The 24,608-nt window shown below is 42.2% G+C and overlaps 1 protein-coding gene across 1 annotated transcript in view; it reads right to left on the reverse strand.

Moving 5' to 3' along the window:
• MOCOS (molybdenum cofactor sulfurase) overlaps positions 1 to 24,608 on the reverse strand; it is a 1,002,829-nt gene that overhangs the window by 939,299 nt on the left and 38,922 nt on the right. The window lies entirely within an intron of this gene.

Genomic DNA, 24,608 nt, shown 5'->3' on the forward strand with positions numbered 1-24,608 from the left:
AGGTTAAGGTCATTACAGAGGCCAAGGGGGCGCTCTTTAATTCTGGAGGAAAAGAGATTTAATCTCCAAATAAGGAAAGGTTTCTTCACAGTAAGAGCTGTGAAAATGTGGAATAGACTCCCTCAAAAGTGGCTAGCTAAGCTTGCTTTAAAATAGGCCTAGATTCTTTCCTAAATGTACATAATATAACTGGATACTAACACTTATAGGTAAAGTTGATGAAGGGAATATCCAATTGCCTCTCAGGGATCAGGAAGGACTTTTTTCCCCTGCTGGAGCAAATTGGATCATGTTTTGCTGGGTTTTTTTTGTCTTCCTCCGGATCAACTGTGTGTATAGGATTGTGTATATGGGATTGTATGATTTTTTTCCCCTTTTATTGGTTGAACTAGATGAACTAGTGTCTTTTTTCAACCTGACTAACTATGTAAGTATGAGCAACATCCCCTGTGATAGCACGGACAATGGCCTCTACAAAAGCCAATGAAACCAAGATCGGTTTGAATGGCTGTTTTACTAATTGGTGACGGCCGATAAACCAACCAAGACTGTAAGTGATAAAATCCTCATTTCTTTCGGTTTCATTTACCATAGAGATCAGGGAATGGATGTTCCTCCATCTCTATGATCAGCCGGCATGACTGCCAACAGTGGCTCTGGGCTCCCCAGAAGCCCACTCCTTGTAAAAGTGATCAGTAGCTGTATAGCCCTTTGGAACACTTTTACAAAAAAGAGAATCCCTGGTGGAAAAAAAATGACACCAGAATCAAGCTGCAGTCATGATCCTGGTATAACCACTTCAACCTGCCCCCATTCATATATAGCCTAAGCGCATTAAGTGGTTGAAAAGAACTAGGGTTAACTGTAAAAAAATAGGATGCATTAGGGTAGCTCCTAGTATACTAAAGGCCTGCTTAGTTCAGATGGCATTTAATGTAGATTATTACGTTTATTCCTCAGCCCCATCGGCTTCCTTTTTGTCAGTTCCAAGATGGATGAATGGCCCATAAAGTGGAAGTTTAGCTATTCTTTGCACAACATATAGTTACAACATATAAAAGCTTCTGACGCTTCATAGACAATAACAGCCCCTACAAACATAAATAAAAAACAATGTAATTTGTGCCTTCATAATGATAGATGGAAATTTGTGACTCATGGCAACCTTCTTGTATCAGAGGTCTAGCTTTCCATTGAAAAAACATTGGGGCCATAGGTAGGTATTGTAACTAAGCCCCTACTTACTGAAAGTATCACAGGATTGAGAGAATCCTGTTACTTGGAGACACCCTCCGTTATCATAATAGCAGCAACAAAGGAAGGAAGGAAGGAAGGAAGGAAGGAAGGAAGGAAGGAAGGAAGGAAGGAAGGAAGGAAGGAAGGAAGGAAGGAAGGAAGGAAGGAAGGAAGGACATGAAAAGCCATCCAGTGTGCCACCAGGGTCACCAGAACTAGTGTCCCCATTGATACATTTCCTCTCGCTTAGCATTCGATGTCAACCCAAATCTGGGATTTTCTTTTACTTTCAATGATAATGGTAAATAGGACAAATAGAGAGAGAGAGGATGAATCTCCTCAACAAAGACACAGACAGCAATGAAAGCTGACAAATGCTCTAATCTCTCTCCACTAAAACTAAAAAAAAAAGTTTTGGCCTTTGTTACACTTTAAATAATGGGTGCTCAGTCTGTGGCCCTCCAGCGGTTGAGGAACTACAAAGTCCCATCATGCCTCTGCCTTTGGGAGTCATGCTTGTTTAACTGTCAGCCTTGCAATGCCTCATGGTGCTTGTAGTTCCACAACAACTGGAGGGCCACAAGTTGAGCACCCATGTAAAATACTTTACTATTACTCTGAACTGTATAAATATGCACTGTATGTATAAGGATGTATAAGGATAACTAGCAATTATCCAGATTGACATATGCTCAGCAATAGCTTATAGGCTGTACCCAGACTCTGTTAGACCAAAGATTGAGGGGCTAGCCTGTATTTGACCTTCAAGAACTAGGTTCTGTTTTGGTGCTTTCCAATGTATTGTGTAAGTTAGCCACAAAATGCTTTCCAGATCCAGGCACATGGCTCAGCCTCCAGAGAACGGCTCAAGCAGCATATAATATGTCCTAATTGGAGATAAAGAAATGACAGTGGAGTACTGTATGTTAAAGAGGGGAAAAAGTATGAAGAAGGAAATACTGAATTTTTCCCAGCAGGGCTGAGCAAAAGTGCATCCTGCCACCTAGGACACTAGCAAAAACCAGTGACATGACAGTTGGAGGTGGGTTATACAGGAGGCTGGAAAAAAGTTTTATGCTCGTCAATGTCCCAACATCCTGTAGGCAGCAGTATAACTACATTGTAAGATGATCTACAATTCCTGTGAACCCTCAATGGAAAATAAGGAAATTGATGTACTACACAGAGAAACACACTATAATCACATCAGAATCTACTGAAAAGTTGTACACAGTATGTAAAAAAATGTTTTTTAATCACAACCTTTTTTACTGTCCCTGCAAGTCAAGGAAGCTAGAGCTGATGGAGAAGCAGTATAACTGGGAGCTGATGGTGGGAGCCAAAGGCTGATCCTGCATAAGGTAATGGGAACTGTTGGTTAAGAGTTGCAGTAGACAGGACCTGATGATGCTGGGATGGCTTGTGGAAAGATCAAAGAAAGAGAGCAGAAAAATGGGATGGAGAATGGAGATAATGATACCTTTTGATGGAGAGTGTCAGTGGGATTGGCTCTTGGATGAGCAGTAACAGCAGCAACACCATGTGCACCATGTGGATGGTTCCCCAGAGGGGTAAAAGAGAAGATAGCATGCTCCAGTCAGAAAAAGCTAAGCGTAAAGGAATCAGCAGGAGCAGGTGGGGCTGGGAGTTGGAGATAGCAACAAGAGAGCAATGGACAGAAGGAACAGAGTGGGTTCAAAGTTATTTATGAACTGTTGTTCCTCCCTTGTTATACTCGCCAGTCCAGTCCCCACTTGTGTGAAGTAAAGGTGCAACCTTCCATGCTGAATAGCACACAATGAAAAATAGAGAAATAGAGGTGGGAATTCAGTGAAACAAAGTTTGTGGACACCTTACCATTACATCTATATGAATTTGTTGTACATCAGTTTTTAAAATAATAGTCATTAAGTCGGAGTTGCACCGCCACCGCTCCCCCCCTCCCCCGATATTTCAGTGTCTTATTAGCCAAAGGAGCATTTGGGAGGTCAGATACTGATGTTGAACAAGAAAACCTAGCTGGCAAAAGGTGTTTAAGGGTCCATTTACACTAGGGGGGGTGGGACTGACCTGGGAAACTATTCCAGCACAGTCCCACCGCAAGACAAATCAAAATGCATCGTCTCCTGTTTGCTTTGCGGTGATATGTGAGCAGAGTACAAAAAAAAAAAAAGACAGTACTTTTTTTAGACCAGCACCACCTCGCACTGAGCAGTGGCCAATTAAATTTAATGCAGTGTCACTATGTGGCATTTCAATAAAGTCAATCAAAAAAAGAAACGCTGCAACGCATTGAGATCAGAACATCGGCAGCGCAATGAATCCACCAGACCGCACCGCACGCTAGGCGCTGCGTCATAATGCAGCAGTTGGTGTAAATTAGCCCCAATAGCATTCAGGTCAAGTCTTTGTGCAAGCCATCTGAGTTCGACATCAAACTTGCAAACCATGTCTTTACAGACCTAACTATTTGCACAGGGGTACAGTCATACTAGAAATGAAAGTTTACCCAAACTGTTGATAAAGGGTTGGCAGGGCACAATTGTCTAAATGTATACTGTAGCAAAAACAGTCCCTTGTCTTTGTACTATTTGCTGTATCATTAGCAGTACTGTACTGTTTTCTGGTAACATCTAACCTAAAAAAATTTGAGTGATGTCCACATATTTTTGACCATCTGTTGTACCGAAACTCACTTGATGAAAAATCAGATGACATTGTAAGTGATGCCGGTATTCTAATTGTCATTGTGGAAATACATTATAAAAAACGCAGATACAAATGAACTGTTCAAAGATACTTTGTTCATCTCCTAAGTTGTACAATAACCCAGTGCGGTTTCAGCATCGGGTGGTGTTTTTTTTTTGGGGGGGGGGGGGGGGGTGTTTCCTGGGCCCCTTCACTTATGCAATTCGTGACAGAACCTGAAGGAACAGAGGCTGGCTTTCACACAACTGGGGCTAATAATGCTTCAGTTCCCTTATCTTGATCCTTTTAAGTAATATATATTAATATTGAATTGTTGTGTTATTCGTTTGCTTACTTAAGAGACAGGAAAACAAAATCTACTCTGCATTTGATCTTTTTTTAAAAGTGTATGTGCTTGGTTACACAAATAATGTAAGGCTTAGTAGATTGGAGCAATAACTACCTTCATGAAAAAAATGCATTTAGCTTTCTGTAAATATCTTTAAACTTTGCTCACAACAGCAGTCACTAACTGGAATCTAACGTGAATCTGTGCAACAGAATGAATTAAAAGACAGAAAGAATTAAAGAAAGCAACAGCTTTATTTTAATTCGCAAGCAGCTAAGATTTATGGAAGCATAAAAAACAAAATGGAGGAAACAGGGTTCATTAGAGCCTTCCGGAAGTGTCGATTTAGGAAATGTTTAATTAGAAACATCAAACTGTGCATTTTGGTCTTTAATGCATACATAATTTAAGCCAAAACTGATATGCAAGTTTCTGCAAACAGATTGAGGCTGCTTTCACACTGAGTCGCTTTACAGGCGCTTTAGCGCTAAAAATGTCGCCTGTAAAGAGCCTCTCCTCTCACTCCAGTGTGAAAGCCCGAGTGCTTTCACACTGGAGCGGTGCTCTGGCAGGATGCCAAAAAAAGTCCTGCAAGCTGCATCTTTGAGGTGTGTGTATACATCGCTCCTACAGCGTCCCTGCCCATTGAAATCAATGGGCAGCTCCGGCAAAGAGCCGGCGCTTTGCGGGAGCATTTAACCCTTTTTTGGCCATTAGCGGGGGGTTAAAAGCGCCCCGCTAGCGGCTGAAAAGTGCCGCAAAAACTACAGTAAAGCGCCGCTAAAAATAGCGGAGCTTTGCTGCTGACATCCCCAACGCCCCAGTGTGAAAGTAGCCTAAAGAAGTCATTTCAATAATGGAAACAAGACATGGCTGCATTCTGATACTCAGGCAAATTTAGTATTTAAAAATGAATAACATGGTATAATTTTTTCCATGGTGAGCAGAAAAGTAACAAAATGTTAGGCAGACTATATTTAGATACACATTTACCCATGCTATGGTGTTTATTTACTAAAACTGCAGAGCGTAAAATCTGTTTCAGCTCTTCATGGAAACCAATCAGCTTCCAGGTTTTATTGTCAAAGCTTGAACAAGCTGAAGTTAGAAGCCAATTGGCTACCGTGCACATCTGTACTACATTTTGCACTCTCCAGTTTGAGTAAATCAACCCCATATATATATTAAAGTAGTTGTACCATAAAAAAAACAAAAAACAAAATAAGATCCTGTTCCTTTAAGGCATGCTGTACAGCACAGTGCTTGTGCTATGTCATTTTTCCCTTCCTATCTTGTAAAAGACCTGGCTGATTCTGCCAGTTCCTGTGTCCCCCTGCCTCTGCTAGACCACGGTAATCATGACTGCTGAGCCCTGATTACTGTAGTCAGTTTACGTGCCTCCATCATCCACTGCTCTGCTCTGACAGTCTCTCCCCTCTCCCCCTCCCTGTCATCATGAGAGCAGCTCTCCTGCCCGCCCCTCCCACCGCTATTCAGCTGCATAATGCAGCCAATATACAAGTATCCCCTCCAGCATGCTGGCATTCACTACAGTGGTTTTGTTTTTTCTAGCCTCCCTGGCGGTATGATTATTTCGGATTTTAGGTGCTGAAAGCGGTACAATTATTTTGCATGGAAATTTGGCGTTTTATATTGTAGGTCTGTAAATCTTAACAATAACACACTTAAATCTGTCCAAACCAGAGTCTAGTAGATATCCCGGGTATGATAAAGTTTGAAACACAAAAACATAAATTATAATATAATAAATAAAAATAAATAATTAAAAAAAATTTAAAAAAATAGTAATAAAATAAATTTGTCCACAATTCACTATCGCTCAATTCTGCAAGTGTTCTAATTTACTATCGCTGTTTTCTAGCTGGTCTAAAGCCACTTTTGACGTAAAGGGACACTTTTTGGTTGCTATGGACAATCTCCAGTTTCCAGGCAGAAAGAACAGTGTATATCATGTAAAACTGCATGCAGGGCATGGGCCAGAGCACTGGGGACAAAAGGGATGTGAAATCATTTCATACAGTACTGTAATCTGTAAGATTACAGTACTGTATGTGTTATGATTTTGACAGTTTTTTGAATTTGCCGCCAGGCTCCGCCCCCGTGCGTCGCGCCGCTCGCAGGGAACGGAGCCTGGCACGGAGAGGCTTCGGAGGAGGACGGAGCCCTCGGACACTGCGGGGGACATCGCAGGATCCCGGGGACAAGGTAAGTAACGCTGCCCCAGGATCCTGCAATGCGATCCAGAGTGTGGCTCGGGGTTACCGCTAATGGTACTGAATTTTAACCCCGAGCCACACTCGGGAAAACCGCCAGGGAGGTTAAATGAAAAGGCTAAATATTTTTTGTCACACCGCAGCTGTGCGGTCACGTGATCCCTCTGTGCTGGCCGGCCTAATATATGGAGAGAAGTGGGAGGGGCCAAGATTTCCCTGTGTTGGCCGGCTGATGTCATAGGGTAATCTTGGCCCCTCTTGCTTCTCTCCAAAGATCAGGACCAGTTAGCACAGGGGGATCACATGAATGCACGGCTGCGGTGTGAGAAAAGATATTTAGCCTTTTCTTTAAAAAAAAAAAAAAAAAAATTACTGTAGTGAATGACAGCATGCCCGGAGGGGATACATTTAAAGTCACATAGTGAATTTACAATCACTTTTGAGGGTTTACAACCCCTTTAGGTTTTTCACCTTAATGCATTCTATACATTAAGGTGAAAAACCTAATGTCATGCAGGAGCCCAAGCACCCCTTTTACTTACCTGAGCCCCGTAATTCCCGTAAAGGCCAGTGTCTCGTGTCCTGACTGAATAGATTGATAGCAGCGCAGCCATTTGCTCCCGCTGCTGTCAATTAAATCCAAGGACGTGGGTGCCAGGGGGGCGGGGTCAAGTCCTGCTATCTGTGTTAACAGACGCAGCAGCAGGACTTGGGAGTGCGCCCGCACGGGTGTTCTGAAGGAGAGTACTTCTCCGATGGGGCACTCGAGAAGAGGAGGAGCCACCAGCACCGCTGCAGGACTACAGAAGAGGAGGATCGGGGCCACTCTGTGCAAAACCAGCTGCACAGAGGAGGCAAGTATGATATTTAAAAAACAAAACAAAAAAAATGAGGGTTTAGTAACCCTTTAATGGTAAAATGCACATCTATCCAAACTGAAAAAAGATATGGGGGTGGGGGACTAAAACTTAAAACATAACCACATTTTGCCTTGTGCAAATGGATTAGAACACTTTTTTTTTAAACACTAGTTTTTTATTTGTCCTTTTCCTTCTTGCCTTGTTAGGGAGATTCACCCTGTTTGTCTTGTTTACCATTATGACCAAGAGTGAAAGTGAAAGAAAATCCCATATTTTGGGCTGTCCCCAGAATTTGTATAGATGAGAAATCTTCATATAAGGACACTAGTTATGGTGTATGTGGGGACAACCAGGGATTCCCCCACTTCGGAGGGATTTCCTCTCACTTCCTGTTTTCGCTTTGGGTCAGGAGATAAAGGGAATCCCCCCCCCCCCCCCCACAGTGAAACACAAATGGCAAAACCTGACAGGAGCTATAACCTGTTAACCTATACAAAATTAACAAAAAGTTTTGCTTTTAGTAAGTAATTTTCCCTCTGGTCTACACAACCTCAACCTCAGATCCATGCATCCCACATTGGTCTTATTCAAGTTCTACTGCCACTACACACCTTTTCCTGAATAATTATGCCAAGATAGTACTGCCAAAGAAGGCGGATACCGATACTTTAGACTATTGGAAAACTCTTGTAAACTCTGTGATCCCCTTATATAAAGGCATATACTACTCCCAGGGTTGTCCCAAGAAATTCTCCAAGATTAGGGATTTATGGTTGGACTCCACCGCTACAATTACTTGATGGATTTTCTTGAGGTGTACCTCACCCCCTTTCACTGAGGTTGTCTGACTAGTTGTTTGACACAGTTCCCCATAAACGTTTACTGTACAAAATAAGGTCCGTTGGCATGGACCATAGGGTGAGTACATGGATTGAAAACTGGCTACAAGGGCGTGTTCAGAGGGTGGTGATAAATGGGGAGTACTCAGAATGGTCAGGGGTGGGTAGTGGGGTTCCCCAGGGTTCTGTGCTGGGACCAATCCTATTTAATTAGTTTATAAACGACCTGGAGGATGGGATAAACAGTTCAATCTCTGTATTTGCGGACGATACTACGCTAAGCAGGGCAATAACTTTTCCGCAGGATGTGGAAACCTTGCAAAAAGACCTGAACAAATTAATGGGGTGGGCGACTACATGGCAAATGAGGTTCAATGTAGAAAAATGTAAAATAATGCATTTGGGTGGCAAAAATATGAATGCAATCTATACACTGAGGGGAGAACCTCTGGGGGAATCTAGGATGGAAAAGGACCTGGGGGTCCTAGTAGATGATAGGCTCAGCAATGGCATGCAATGCCAAGCTGCTCCTAATAAAGCAAACAGAATATTGGCATGCATTAAAAGGGGGATCAACTCCAGAGATAAAACGATAATTCTCCTGCTCTACAAGACCCTGGTCCGGCCGCACCTGGAGTATGCTGTCCAGTTCTGGGCACCAGTCCTCAGGAGGGATGTACTGGAAATGGAGCGAGTACAAAGAAGGGCAACAAAGCTAATAAAGGGTCTGGAGGATCTTAGTTATGAGGAAAGGTTGCGAGCGCTGAACTTATTCTCTCTGGAGAAGAGACGCTTGAGAGGGGATATGATTTCAATTTCCAAATACTGTACTGGTGACCCCACAATAGGGATAAAACTTTTTCGCAGAAGAGAGTTTAATAAGACTCGTGGCCACTCATTACAATTAGAAGAAAAGAGGTTTAACCTTAAACTACGTAGAGGGTTCTTTACTGTAAGAGCGGCAAGGATGTGGAATTCCCTTCCACAGGCGGTGGTCTCAGCGGGGAGCATTGATAGCTTCAAGAAACTATTAGATAATCACCTGAATGACCGCAACATACAGGGATATGTAATGTAATACTGACACATAATCACACACATAGGTTGGACTTGATGGACTTGTGTCTTTTTTCAACCTCACCTACTATGTAACTATGAACTGCCAAAGAAGGCGGATACCGATACTTTAGACTATTGGAAAACTCTTGTAAACTCTGTGATCCCCTTATATAAAGGCATATACTACTCCCAGGGTTGTCCCAAGAAATTCTCCAAGATTAGTAATTTATGGTTGGACTCCACCGCTACAATTACTTGATGGATTTTCTTGAGGTGTACCTCACCCCCTTTCACTGAGGTTGTCTGACTAGTTGTTTTACTGTGGTGAGGACTCTGGCCTCTCTATTGACCAGCCAGGTGCTATGTATTGTAACAGCCTGAGCTCTATTAGTGTGTTTCCCATATGTTCTTGTGATTGCACGTGTTTACTCCCATGTCTTGCTCCTCTTGCTGAACTTTGCGGACTCTGAGTATATACTGACACACCTTGGGTGGTTTCCCACTAGTTGTCTGTTTTTTTTCTCTTGTACTGATGTACAAAGCCAAGTACCTAAACTGCACACCACATGTGCTGATAATTTTGTGAAGATAGATCGGTAAAGAAGACTGAAGCGTTTTAATGGCATTTATTTTAAAGATTGATGTTCTAAGATCTAGAATTAAATAGCCCTAACTGACAGATCTGGTAAGTATTTATACATGTTTGCTAGTGCCACAACTACATCTCCTAAAATGAAAATTAGTATCTTATATATTTACTTAGTTTTCACTTTCGAAAAAATGTTAAAGGTTTTTGTGTTTGAGCACTGTGTATGCAGCGGACAATCCCAGAGGAGTGATCTTTGAGAAAATCTCACTAGTGGCGATCAGAAGGTGAGCGGCAAAAAACAAGTGCCTGTTCATAGATGGGGCAGGCCAAGCATATCCAGGTAAGTGAAGATGCCAAAGTGTGAGATAGAGCCTAAGTCAGGGGGTGTTGCTAAAGTTGGTGGAGGAACCAGAGGCAAGAACATAGGAGATAGGATCAAGATCTGAGAAAAGACAGGGTTAGCACGGTACATTCAGAGGACTAAAACAGACAAATCAGAAACAGAAATCAGGTAAAGAATTACACTAGCAACAGTAATCCGAACACTACAAAAGGCATGTGTGGGGATCCTGGTGCCCTGTAAAAACAAATATTGGCCCAATCAGAACATGTGCACATTTTCAAGATGTACATAGCTATTGGACTTAAAGCGGTTCTAAAGGCTGAAGGATTTTTACCTGCAAGCATAGGATGCATGAAGATAAAAAAAAAACCTTCTGTGCACAGCTCCACACTCCCTCCCAACCTCCACCAAATACTTACCTGAGCCAGATCTTGATCCAGTGATGTGCACGAGAGCAGCTGCTCTCAAGGCTCTCTCTCTCCTCATTGGCTGAGACACAGCAGTGGGAGCAATTGGCTCCTGCTGCTGTCAATCACAGCCAGGGAGGAGGGGGGGCGGGGCTGAGTTATGTTCTGTGTGTCAATGCCCAGGGCATGAGCAGAGGCACACAAGGGACCTGAAGTGACGTAAGTGGATGTGTTTGGACCGATTCTCTTGTTTTATGCTTGTAAACAAGAGTTTTTATTGTAAATGTGGATATTTTGGTCTAATAAATGAAGGAATATTAACAATATTAGACTATGGGAGGCTTTTTCCATATATTTCCATAACCTTGGGCAAGACCTACCCTGGAGCATAGAGGAAATCTTAAAGGAAAAAGCACCCACTAACAGATCTATAACAGTGGGAACTCCCACTAAGAGGCCCCCTTGTGGAGAAAAACCATAGAGGGATCCATACATGTGGAGAATTCATGTTTTTATGCTGAGACACAGGTAATAAGGAGGTGAGAGTTCTGAGAGCACAGTGGTGATTGTGAGAAACAGGCATATCATCAAATATTCCAGTGTCTCTGTAAACACAGTGGTTAGATGAGCGTCAACCCGACATGTTTTGTCTGAAAAGACATCATCATTACCCCAGATGATGTCTTTTCAGACGAAACATGACGGGTTGATGCTCATCTAACCACTGCGTTTACTACAGACACTGAATTATTTGATGATATGCCTGTTTATTTCCTGCTCGATGCAAGTGCATTATTCCTTTAATAAATAGCATTTTAAATGGTTTGACACTATGTGGAGATTTCTTTACTGTTATGATAATTGACCTACCGGGAGAGAGAGAAATTTACCCTGTTTGATGTGGAATTGGATCGGGGACCTGCCATACAGCAATAAGTTTGGCAGAGCTTATTCTCCTGATGCCCGTCTGACTCGGTGTTGACAGCACATGAATCCATGTAATCTGGTAGGCACCTTTAAACCTCCTCATTGGTTGCGGCTTACACACTTGGGTGATTTCTGCGGATTAGCTTGGTTCCTTTTTATCAAAACCGAAGTTCAACACATCTAGAATTTTATCTTAATTTTTTTTGCTGATGTCACTTATGGACAGTTTTTTTTGTTCTTAGTCACATTCACTGATTAGTGTGGATATTTATAAGATTGTATGATTTCATACACATATTCTTATTATTGCAATTTTGATACAAGTCATTTTATATCAATAAACGTAGCATGGTACTTTCTAACTTTTTCTGTGATTATACGTTTGTCAAATTGTGGTGCTTGCAGCAGTCTAGTTTAAGAGTTAATAGCACAGTATATTATTAGAGATTAGTATGGTCTTTTTGCAGGCAAAGGAATATGAGAAAACAGGCAAATGGGTGGTACACAGGAAATCAAATACAGGCCAAATGTAGGTAGTCAGACCCAGGAGAAACACCTTCACTAATATCATACTGAGGTATTGAAGCGATGGAAGCAGTCTACTCTGCAGAGGCCAGGTTGTGAGGGACATTTTTGGACAATGGTAACATGTGTCATGTTTCCACAATCTGGAGTCAGGTTTGGAGGCCAGTAGCTATAGCAGTGGAGCCACACCAAACGAAAAGGGGGACAGGTATACAAGCATGTCACCCTGGCTTCACCCTGGTGATAACACGGATTAACCTGAGGTGCAGGGTTTAAGTACTAACTGGTATTCACCAGAGCTCCTGATGGTGGAAATGGGTTTTGCTGCGTGTTAGCACCAGGTCACGGTGCTAACACCCAGGATCAACCCACCAGCAGGGGTCCTGTAGCAGATATAGCAGGTAGGGATCAAGCAGAAGCATAGCCAGTAAACAAGCCCAAAGGTTAGTAACAAATGGTTGCAGGTTGGGATTAAGCAGAAGCATAGTCGAGGAGCAAGCCAAAGGTTGGTAATGAATGGTAGCAAAGATACGGGCGGCAGCAGGAGAGACAAAAGCGAGATATTGGCTGGTGAGCACAATAATCTGGCAAACAGGAAGTGCAGAGACATGGCTTAAATCAGGCAGTTCACGGAAGGAGCAAAGAGTTCAAAGTTTAAGACAAACAAGGTTTAAGGCAGGATCATTCAAGGAATTGTCCAGGAACTGTCCAGCATTCCAGGTGTCCAGGCTCTGACACCTGTCTTATTCCATCTTCGGTGTGTACACAAAAATTTTTGGGATTCTTCAGCCCGTTTCAGTAGGAGGGATAATATCAGGGAAGGGTTTCTCGTGCAGCATATAGATTCCATCAGAATGCAGGTTTTCAGGTGCAGGGCCTTGCTGGTAAATAAGGGCTGTTACAATCTCTTCTTGGTAATTTTGTATGGAGCCTTGTCTTTCTGCACCACTGTAAACGATGTAAGAGTTGTAAATGGCCAATTGGAACAGGTAGATGGACACCTTTTTGTTACTAGTTAATAAATCTTCTAGTTTTCGGGTAGGGCTTTATCGTTTAAATCTACACCTCTCATGTTTAGATTGTATTTGTGTAAGCAATCAGGCTTTTAGACCAGACTTCCCTTGATATTCCACTTCCACCCACTCATCTGGTAGTTCCCTCGCGGTCTCATTCATCTCATTCAGCAGCAAAATCCGTGATGTCTTCGTGGATGAAGGAAATGACATACACATCTCGTTTACTCCCCAATTTCAGTTTTGTGTTGACCAGTCTTTGTGGAAAGTCCTTGGAATATGGTCACACTGTACCACAAGCCACAGTTTGCTGCAGATTAAGGTGTCAGAAAAGTGGTAGGCTGGTATAAAATTTGTCCACATAGAGGAGATATGCCTGATGGAACAAGGGTGACATAAGGTCCCGTACAATTTCTCCACTGCTATTCAGCTGACTCTTCCATGCATGATGCTGTCGACAAGAAGGCAGAATAAGCCACTCTGGCAGCTGCAGTGGACTGCGCACTAGTCTTAGCTTGGGTGATAAGAGGATGAGGGGGAAGGTTTAGTAAGCCATTTCACCACCTCCTCTGTATGCTGTGGCTAGATAGCATGGGCAACATCACTAAACAGAGAAAAACGTGCCCTGCCTGAAGACAAACCATGTCCACATTTGCCTGTGGACACAGACACTGCTGGCCCCCTCTTAGTGGCATGGGAACGTGATGGGGGAGGGGGCTTAATCCCCAAATTTAATAGATACTAGGAAATGTGTAGTTGAATGCACTTTATTCAATGAAAAGTGATGTTTGGTGCACTCTAAATTGAGGACTGCCACTGACAGAAATGTAAAAACTATAAAAAAATTAAAATAAATAAAAAAGGGGGAACAGCGTCGCAGTCAGAAAAACTTCAGCTGACAATTTAAAAAAGGAGTACAGGCACGGGACAAAAAAAAAAAGTAGCAGCCCCAAAAAAAGAAAAGGGGGTAAGTGGGTAAGTGTACTACATACCCGGATCTTTGTATATGCTGTTACCAGTGTCTACATATGACACTTTGTTGTCTGTATTCATATAATATGGTTCATTGGTAACTATAGGCTTTATCCCTACAACATCACTTTATCTATTTATTATTTGTAGATTATTATGTGCAGTTCCTGTCACCATCTATGTGGCTTTTTTCACAACACAATCTGAGTGCGTTTTGGTGTCCTGCACTTCTTAGTAATATATAAATCTTGTAAGTACTACTTCTGAGACTATGTTAGTCCAACCACATGTCTGTACGTTGTGGATCCAGACTTTTTCTGGTACCCACTCGCATTATATGTATATATATTTTTTACCAGGCCCTCTTATCTACCCCCTGCAGCCGTCTACTGTGCCCTATTCCCTGATGTTGCTCTAGGAGTTGCTCACGCCTGCCCCCGGCGACCTGCAGGTAGTCACCTTCCATCTTTTGGGCAGCTTGGGTTGCCTGCTGGGTGGGGGGAGGAGGATTCGGGTTGGCGGTAGGCACTAGGCGCTCCATGGTCATGCTCTAGGCGGTGTGGTGCTTGATCATGTCTGACAATTCACAAATTTATTGCATGCTTTACCCATGTTTATATCTGCCGCATCTCATCACTGTTTTTGTCTGACTGTGAATTTCTCTTTATAGAATTTATAGTAGCGACACAGGTACAATCAACTGTTCCTGAGGAAGCCACCTTTGGCGAAACATGTAGGACCTCTAATTACCTGCTTACAGGATTGGCCACCACGCTCACAGGCTCAACCTTGTAAACTTCGCTACAAATGGTTTTTAATCTCCTGTAGGCTGGTGCACACCCCGTATATGTATTAGTGTATAAACTTGCCTTTTTTTAAAAACTTTGTTAATAAAATTTCATATGTTTTATGTAATGTATTCTGGTTTTTCTTTGGCACCACTATAATCCCTGTACCCCTAGTTTATTTATAATTCGGGGTATACAGCACTAAATTGGCCCTAGAATGTACTGTGCAGAGCGCAGTGCATTGTGGGTGATCGGCGGGGGAACATCCTGGCGAGAGCCTGCAAATTCGGGTGTTCGCCAAACGAGCGATGTTCGGGCCTTTTGCTTGGTTCGAACTGTTTGCTTAACTCTAGTGGCTAGCAATCAGGGCACTATAGAGGGCTGCACTGGTGTGCAACTGTGTTTTTTCACAGTAAAAACATGACAGAAATTTACAATAATCACAGATCGACTCTCCTTCCTCTCACACTGCTCTCTGTGTGAGAGGAAAGAGAGCCAATGGCTGAAACAAGCAGCTTTTGTTAACTTTGAGATCACATGGTATTGGGTCAGTTTTGATGCTGTGTCTGATGCAGAGATAACAGGGCATGCACAAAGCATGGGATCAGGAGAACATTTTAATATGCCCTCTCAAATCTAGGTTTTGTGATTTCTCTGCACACCTGAAGATGACAAACCCTGCTCACCCAGCACTTATCCCTGCATAATACCTTTAATTGTATGATGCTTGAAGTCTATATGAACAATTTAAGCTATTGATAAATTTGTTAAATACAGTGCCTTGCAAAAGTATTTACCCCCCTTGGCATTTTTCGTGCTTTGTTGCCTCACAACCTGGAATTAACATGTATTGTTTGAGGATTTGCATCATTTAATTTATAGAACATGCCCACAACTTTGAAGATTTTTTTTGTTTTTATTATTGTGAAGCAAACAACAAATAGGACAAAATAACAGAAAAAGTCAATGTGCATAACTATTCACCCCCCTAAAGTCAATACTTTGTAGAACCACCTTTTGCAGCTATTACAGCTCCAAATCGCTTTGGATAAGTCTCTGTGAGCTTGCCACATCTTACCACTGGGATTTTTGTCCATTCCTCCTTGCAAAACTGCTCCAGCTCCTTCAAGTTGGATGGTTTGCACTTGTGAACAGCAATCTTTAAGTCTGACCACAGATTTTCTATTGGATTGAGATCTGGGCTTTGACTAGGTCATTTACAGCACATTTACATGTGTTGTAAACCACTCAAGTGTTGCTTTAGCAGTGTGTTTGGGGTCATTGTCCTGCTGTAAGGTGAACCTACATCCTAGCCTCAAATCACACACAGAGTGGTACAAGTTTTGCTCAAGAATATCCCTGTATTTAGCACCATCCATCTTTCCCTCAACTCTGACCAGTTTCCCAGTCCCGACTGCTGAAAAACATCCCCACAGCATGATGCTGCCACCACCATGTATCACTGTGGGGATGGTGTTCTTTGGTTGAGGTGATGTGTTGGGTCTGCGCCAGATATAGTGTTTTCTTTGATGGCCAAAAAGTAAAATTTTAGTCTCATCAGACCAGAGTACCTTCCTCCATACATTTTGAGAGTCTCCCACATGCCTTTTCGCAAACTCAAAACATGCCATTTTGTTTTTTGCTGAAAGTAATGGCTTTCTTCTGGCCACTCTGCCATAAAGCCCAACTCTATGGAGCGTACGGCTTATTGTCGTCCTCTGTACAATTACTCCAGTCTCTGCTGTGGAACTCTGCAGCTCCTCCAGGGTTACCTTAGGTTTCTGTGCTGCCCCTCCGATTAATGCCCTCCTTGCCCAGTCCATGAGTTTTGTTGTGCGGTCATCTCTTGGCAGGTTTGCTGTTGTGCCATGTTCTTTCCATTTGGTTATGATAGATTTGATGATGCTCCTAGGGATCATCAAAGATTTGGATATCTTTTTATAACCTAACCCTGACTTGTACTTCTCAAAAACATTGTCCCTTGCTTGTTTGGAGAGTTCCTTGGTCTTCATGGCAGTGTTTGATTAGTGGTGCCTCTTGCTTAGGTGTTGCAGCCTCTGGGGCCTTTCAAAAAGATGTGTATATGTAAAGACAGATCATGTGACACTTAGTTTGCACATAGGTGGACATCATTTCACTAATTATGTGACTTCTGAAGGTAATTGGTTGCACCAGAGCTTTTTATGGGCTTCATAACAAAGGGGATGAATACATACGCACATGCCAATTATCCGTTTTTTATTTCTGAAAAATAGTTTTATGTATATATTTTTCTAATTTTACTTCACCAACTTAGACTACTGTGTTCTGATCCATCACATATAATTCAGATTAAAAAAACATTGAACTAAAGGATGTAATGTAACAAAATAGGTAAAAAGCCAAGGGGTGTGAATACTTTTGCAAGGCACTGTAAATGATGGAAAACACAAGTGTTTCTTGACGTTTTATTCAAGTGTATCATCCTTATCTGTAGGGTCCGTTTGAATGAAGATTCAATGTTTGCCTGTTAAAACATGTTGAAAATGTCAACAGTTGACTACGAGCAGCGACAGTTAAACACAATCTTAAACTAGCTTTACCAGCATTTTATTATGAAGGAATAAATGTCCTGTTAGACCCCATATGCACTATTAGATTTTCTGTAGATTTTTGGCTTCAGATTTACCAAAACCATGTAGTGCAAGGAAAGTCTAATAGTGTGCGACACTGCCCCTTGCAATTTGCCACCAGTGACACGATTGCTAGTGGGACATGACTTCAACTACAAAACAAATTCTCTGGAGCTATTCACAGAAGGGAACAAACTGCAAGAGTTATACCTGAATATGCTAGGGTATTTAACAAGTAAATAGAATTCAGTCAATAAGGCAATATGTGCCAAACTGCTTGAAAGTAGTGCCATACATGTGTTTATGAATATAATTGACCTCTGTGGCAGGCTGGCAATTTAAATGTATATTCCCAAACAAGTCATAAGCAAAAAGGTGACATTACCCAGAAAACAAATACTCTGAGCTATTTACAGAAAGAAACAATCTGTAAGTGAATTTAAGTGAATTTGTTAGGGTATTAAACAAGTAAATGTAACAATTAAATATAATACAGTCAGTAAGTTATTATGTGTCTAAGTGCCAAACTGCCTGAATGTAGTGCCATAACAGTGTTTATGAGAGCACCTAACCTCTGTGGTGGAAGGCTGGCAATTAAAGTGTATATATATATATATATATATATATATATATATATATATATATATATATATATATATATATATATATATATATAGTCATAAGCAAACACCCAGCTGCAGCAATCCTACATTAACACAGGGTTTCATAAGACCCCTTTCACACTGGGGTGATGCGGGCGTTAGCGGTAAACCGTCGCTAGTTTTAGCGGCATTTTACCGTTGTTATAGCAGTGCTTTGGCACCACTAGCCGGGAGCTTTTAACCCCCCAGAAGGGGTTAAAAGTGCCCGCTTAGTGCTGCTTTCAAATCATTTTTAAGGCACTTTGAAAGCGGCGCCCATTCATTTCAATGGGAGGAGCGGTGTATACACCATTCCCGCATGGCCCAAAGATGCTGCTTGCAGGACTTTTTTCCTGTCCTGCAAGCGCAACGCCCCTGTGTGAAAGCACTAAGGCTTTCACACTGGGGCTGCAGAAGGGGTAGTTTACAGGCACTTTACACTATTTTTAGTGCAAAAATGCCTGTAAAGTGCCTCAGTGTGAAAGGAGTCTAAATGCGTGAAACATTACGCACACTGCCATTGTGCAGGCTGCATGGAGGTCCACAACTGCAACAGTTCTTAAAACCCCCCAACGTGACAGAAGAATGATAATCTTATTCACAGCTGCTTCTGACCTCCTTTTGGTCTGGATGCATCTGGCTTCCTTCTAAGCTGTATAAAATTCTTTAGCATTCCCATTGAAAGCAGTTTTGACATGAACAATGCCTCTGTATACAAACCCGTAGGCCCCTGTCACACGATAAGCCTGCTCGGATCCACCTGTCCGTTTTTCAGGCAGATCTGAGCGGGCCACCCATTGACTCCTATGGGCAGGCGGATGCCAGCAGAGATGTGTCCGCTGACACCCGTCTGCCATCCAATCCGACCAGATCCGCTCAAAACAGACGTATGGTGATAGGTTCGCCATCCGTCTGATGGATCGGATGTGATCTGATGAAAATGGACATGCTGTTCGTTTTTCATCCTATCTCCCCATAGAGATCAGTGGGGCTCCGACAGGTCCCTCCCTGCTCAGTGAGCAGAGACGGACCTATCATCCTCATGGCTTAGCGGAGACCAACGGAGCGATCTCCTGCTGAGCTGGTGGTGTCCACTAAATGGACCCGTGTGGCTGTAAACGCACTTGAAAAGTTCACCCTACCAATTTAAAAAAAATGTTTGCAGGCCCCAGATCCACTGAACACTCAAACTTTGGAATCCACCATGGGTGGTAATAGTCTTAGTACATGTATTTTTTTCCTTATAGTGAAGCGCTGTATAGCATTTGCATATTTACATAAAAAACTTTTCTTTTTTTTTTAAATTAATTAATAAACAACTTTTATATATTCCAAAGAGTGATTGATATCCCAGTGAAACCAGTCCATATGTGTATAACATCTATTAGTGAAAAAATAGTTAATTTATCACAGTGTATAAAACAATCCACCGCTGTGCTTATCCGTCCTGAGATCAATACTTGTGTACCCTTCACCAGCCAAATTGCCTGCTCACCTCACAGATGAGTAAAAAAAACTCATATAATGGTCACTGCTTTCCTCTCCTCCACGATCTCTCTCCTCCATGCCACAACAGCTGATCCTCCTACGCTCTCCAAGCAGTATGCTCCCACTGACAGCTTCACAGAGATTAAATCAAGGCAATTTCTTCTTTCACCATTGCTTGCAGCTCAGCTCTGCTTCTCTCCCCAATCGATCATTCTCTCTCTCAAATTGATCGTTCACATGTAATAATAAACACAATGTCCATAGTGCTCTTTGCTTGTTACTTTATTAAAAACAGCCCCTAAATTAGGCAAACTTACAGGATCAAAAGGATAAAAACAGCATAAGAATAAATGTCCGCTTGTTCACCACTACCATGGACTCATGGTGACTGTGTGATGTCATGGGCCGGCTCTTCCCCTCTATATGCGTGGCCGTTTGATTGGGCTTCATCAGTCGATGGGTGGGCCGACCACCCTAATAATTTAAATATGCTAATGTTGCATAGCAACCCTTCAGGTGTCATTACGGCCGTCAGCTGTGACACTCCCACCTCACCTAGACCACGGAACATAAATTTAATGGAACTAGGAAGCGTGTCACCGTGTGAGGGTGAACCTTTTAGGCAAAATGCACAACATCCTCACACAGAATTAAAGCTGACCTCCGCAGTGAACACCTGGCACAATCTAAACAGGAAAAAATTATTTTATACATGCCTCTATTAAATTTATTATGCTAAGAGTATAAATAAATTATCTATCCTATATCTTACACTCAAATAACATATCCCATTAACCACTATTATTAAAAAGGCTAATAATTATTTTTATTAAAATTTATGAAAATTATATAAAAAAAAAATATTTTTTTAAATTTTTTTAAAATAATTACTGATTTATCACCCTGTCTTTTTAATTACATCTACATATGCACCTATTTTAACCATTAAAAATGAAGCAATTTAGGTCGAAATCTATGTTGAGCCCCCCGGCGCCAAAACCTGGGTCTCATATATCTAGGCTGACTCGCGTTGACTGAGATGTCTTATGTAGTTGCCCACCCTCCAATGGTGTCCCACCTTCTCAACTCCACAGAATTTTAAACCTTCTGGGTTTCTATTGTGGACCTCTATAAAATGCTTAGCTAAATTATGTTCCTCCTACCTATTACCCCCACTTTTTTTATATTATTAATATGTTTGCATACCCTAACCAGCAGAGGCCTGGAGGTCCGACCTACATACTATTAAGCCGCGTACACACAGGCGCATTTTTTGACGGAACTAATCCATCGGACAATCCGACTGTGTGTGGGCTTCATCGGACCTTCAGCGGACCTTTTCTGTCAAAAATCAGACGGATTTGGAACATGTTTCAAATCTTTCCGCTGGAACTCCGCTGGACCCAGTTCCTATCGAGAAATCCGCTCGTCTGTATGCTAGTTCGACGGACAAAAAAGGACGCAAGGGCAGCTATTGGCTACTGGCTATGACCTTCCTTATTCTAGTCCCTTCGTACATCATCACGTTCAAACCAATGGACTTTCGAATGGACTTTAGTTCGTTCATGTGTGGGCAAGTCCGGTCGTTCGATAGTCCGTCGTAACTCTGTCGAAAGTCCGTTGGAAAGACCGTCAGACCTTTGATGCTGAAAATTCCGCTTGTGTGTACGCGGCATAACTTTCACGGGCATTCCAACATATTAACTACCCCTTCAGAAGAATTCTGAATTTATGGACCCTTCCTGTAGCCGTAGCTGTGAATTCATTCTTCTTTTTGACATTACATCCTTTAGTGGTTTTACATGCTAAGCACCTCTAACATGCGTAAAAGCCCATTAGGTAAGGTGTCAATGTTCTCACTTTTTTTACTTGGGGGGTCAACAACTCCAGGGGCCAAAATATTTCTTATGCCTCGTACAGACGACCAGTTTTGCCGTCTAAATAAACTCTGAAAGTTTCTCCAACGGAATTCCGCTCAAGCGGTCTTGCCTACACACGGTAATACCAAAGTCCGACCAAAGTCCAACCGTCCAAAACACGGTGACGTACAGCACGTACGACGGGACTAGAAAAAGGAAGTGCAATAGCGAGTGTGCCACCCTTTGGACTCCTTTTGCTAATCTTGTGTTTATCTCGTGTTAGTAGAAGTTTGGTGAGATACGATTCGCGCTTTTCAGCTTTTATGCTTTTCAGTCCGTTACTGCTCTTCAGTTTGTGCTTGTGGGTTTTCATCTGCTTTTCAGAGCGTGTAGACAGTTCGTATCTGTTTTTTCAGTGTGTTCTTGTCCGCTTGTTTCTGATTTTCAGCTTGCTCTTCACAGGCCTTGCTGTTCTTCAGTGCGTTCTGTTAGTTCGTTCTGACCAGCCGACCGTTCTGAAGCAATGTTGCAGGTACGTACTCATCGTAGAGTTTGTGCTATGCAGGTGCTTGGTGTTGGGGTTCATTCTTTGACTCAAGCCCAGTCCATGAGCAGGGTGGGTAGGAGTTCATGGACCAAGAATTGGTTACTTCAGGGTGATCAATTCTCTCATATGCCTTTGCTTCGTGAGAGCCAGGGGAATAATCCTGATGATTTCAGGAACTTTCTCAGGATGATGGACCCTATTTTTCCCCGTCTGTTGGCTTTGCTGACCCCTTATATTAGCAGGCAGGATACCTGCATGAGGCAAGCCATCACTCCGGAGCAAAGGCATGTCACCATGTTGCGGTACTTGGTGACTGGGAGAAGTTTACAGGACCTCAAGTTCTCAACAGGCATCTCCCCCAGGCTCTGGGCATCATTAGCCCAGAGACCTGTTCTGCTATAATTCAGGTCCTGCAGAAGGACTATATTAAGGTAAGTTTTCTCCTTTAGCATCACATTTTATTGTATTTAATGTATGCTAATGTTTTCTATTTCTTTCCTCATCCCATAATTACCATGATTGTAATAGTCTGTGAGTGTAATCTTTGTTCTCATGCATGCTGTAATCGTTTAGAATGCTCCTTTTTTGTCCTTCATGCATATTTCCCTTCACTAACCTCCCCAGCATGCTATCCTGGGACCATACACACCATTGTAGTGCTTTACCCCAAACACCCCCTAAAATGTGCCCAAATGTTATTGTTGTCATTAAATTCATGCAGAGTGCCAGAGGCTTTTTTTTGGGGGTCCCAAACTCAGCTCGAACCCTCCCCCCCCTAAAATTTTTACAATGGACCATCAGAGGGGGAGGGGCCTTATATTTTTGGCTTTAAATACTCCTTAAAATGAATGTTATACTGATGTTGGCCAAGAATTTTTGTGTCCAATCTGCTTGCAATTTTATGTGCAAAAGTACTAATATTTTTTTGTCTGTTTTGACTCCACAGTTTCCTTCAACGCCCCAGGAATGGCAGACTGTGGCCTCCCATTTTGCCAACCTTTGGGACTTTCCCAACTTTGGAGGGCCTATAGATGGGAAGCATGTCCACATCGTGCCACCACCCACTCCATTTGGGGTCTTACTATTATAACAATAAGGGGTTTAATAGTATAGTGTTAATGGCAGTGGTGTCGGCACAATATGAATTCCTCTATGTCGGATGGAGGAGTCTTTGCCCAGACGAAGTTTTATCAATGACTCCAGAGTGGTGGCCTGGGATTGCCACCTGATGTGGACAACCGTGAAGGACTCCCATTTGTCTTTATTGCTGATGAAGCATTCGGTCTGGGCGAGCACCTGATGAGGCCATTCCCCCAGAGGACCCTCACCTTGGAGAGGGGGGTTTTTAACTACTGGCTGGCCAGAGCAAGAAGAGTCGTTGAGGACGCCTTCGGGATAATGGCCAGCCAGTTCTGCCTGTTTCTGACAGCCATACACATGGCGGACTACAAACGGAACCACATAATCTTATGCTGCATCTTGCACAACTTTTTACGCAAAAAATGCACACAGTTATATAGCCTCATTTGGGCCTGAGGCAGGACTTCCTGCTAATCCCCTGATGGGTCTGGATACTGGCTGTCCTGGCTTGGCACCACAAAGCGCCCGTGAAGTTCGGGAGAAATACGTTAATTATTTTACGGGTAGGGGGGCCATTGCAATGCCAGTCAATGTTTAATTTTTTTTTACAAATATAAAAATTATATCCGATAAAATCTTGCATTTTCTTTATTGCCTGTGTTTCTTTTTGGCTGTCTCGTAGGTTCTCCTAGTGGACTTGTAGTGCCAAGTGGATTTTCCTTTAGTAAATAAGCCCCATTGTCACTGTAAACACAAAATTACTTACAAAACTGGTATTGAGCATTGAAAGAAGAAGCCACACATTGTTCGGCTTATCAAACGATTATCAAAATTTTTACTCTGTGCACATTCACATGTGCGTTATAAAATTTTTTAGAAAAATAGTTTTTTTTTTCTCTCAATTTTTTATTTTTTTTAGAAACAGGCATGTTTTAAAACATAACATACACAACATGCAAATCACGGTAGGATGAGAAAGTTCAATCAGCAGTTAGAGAGTATATTGGATATAGCTAAATATCTCAGCAGGGGCATGTAGATAGTGTTACTAATTATGGGAACAGCCATTAAAGGGAGGAAGGCCAACACCGGATGCAACAATTGGATCCAGGATTTAGTGTCAGCAATGCTGAAGGCTCAATATAATCCCATCGCTGCATATTCAAGATACAAATACTCCAGCGTGCCCCTGGGAGACAGCATTACACTGTCATTAGCTACCGTGATTTGCATGTTTTTGCATTTCAATTTAAGATAGAGTGACATATTTCCTTCTCTGTCTCATCTGTGAACCTTGGCCGTGTCCTGAGGAAGCCTAACGGCGAAACGCGTAGACATACAAGGGCTCACTGCACAATAATCATAGATGCTTTATGCTACAACTGTCATTTTGTTTTTTAGATATTTGTATTTTTCAATAAATTTATATTTTTTATACTGCTATATCTTCTCCACTGTTTCTTAGCCTAAAATGTCTGCCTCCCTGGTAATACTCAGTACTACCTTATTTTGTATCCTCAATGTTTTATGGACGTGACTTATCTCTGGTGCA

Source organism: Aquarana catesbeiana, linkage group LG05, assembly GCF_042186555.1.
Source record: "Aquarana catesbeiana isolate 2022-GZ linkage group LG05, ASM4218655v1, whole genome shotgun sequence".
Lineage (NCBI taxonomy): Eukaryota > Metazoa > Chordata > Amphibia > Anura > Ranidae > Aquarana > Aquarana catesbeiana.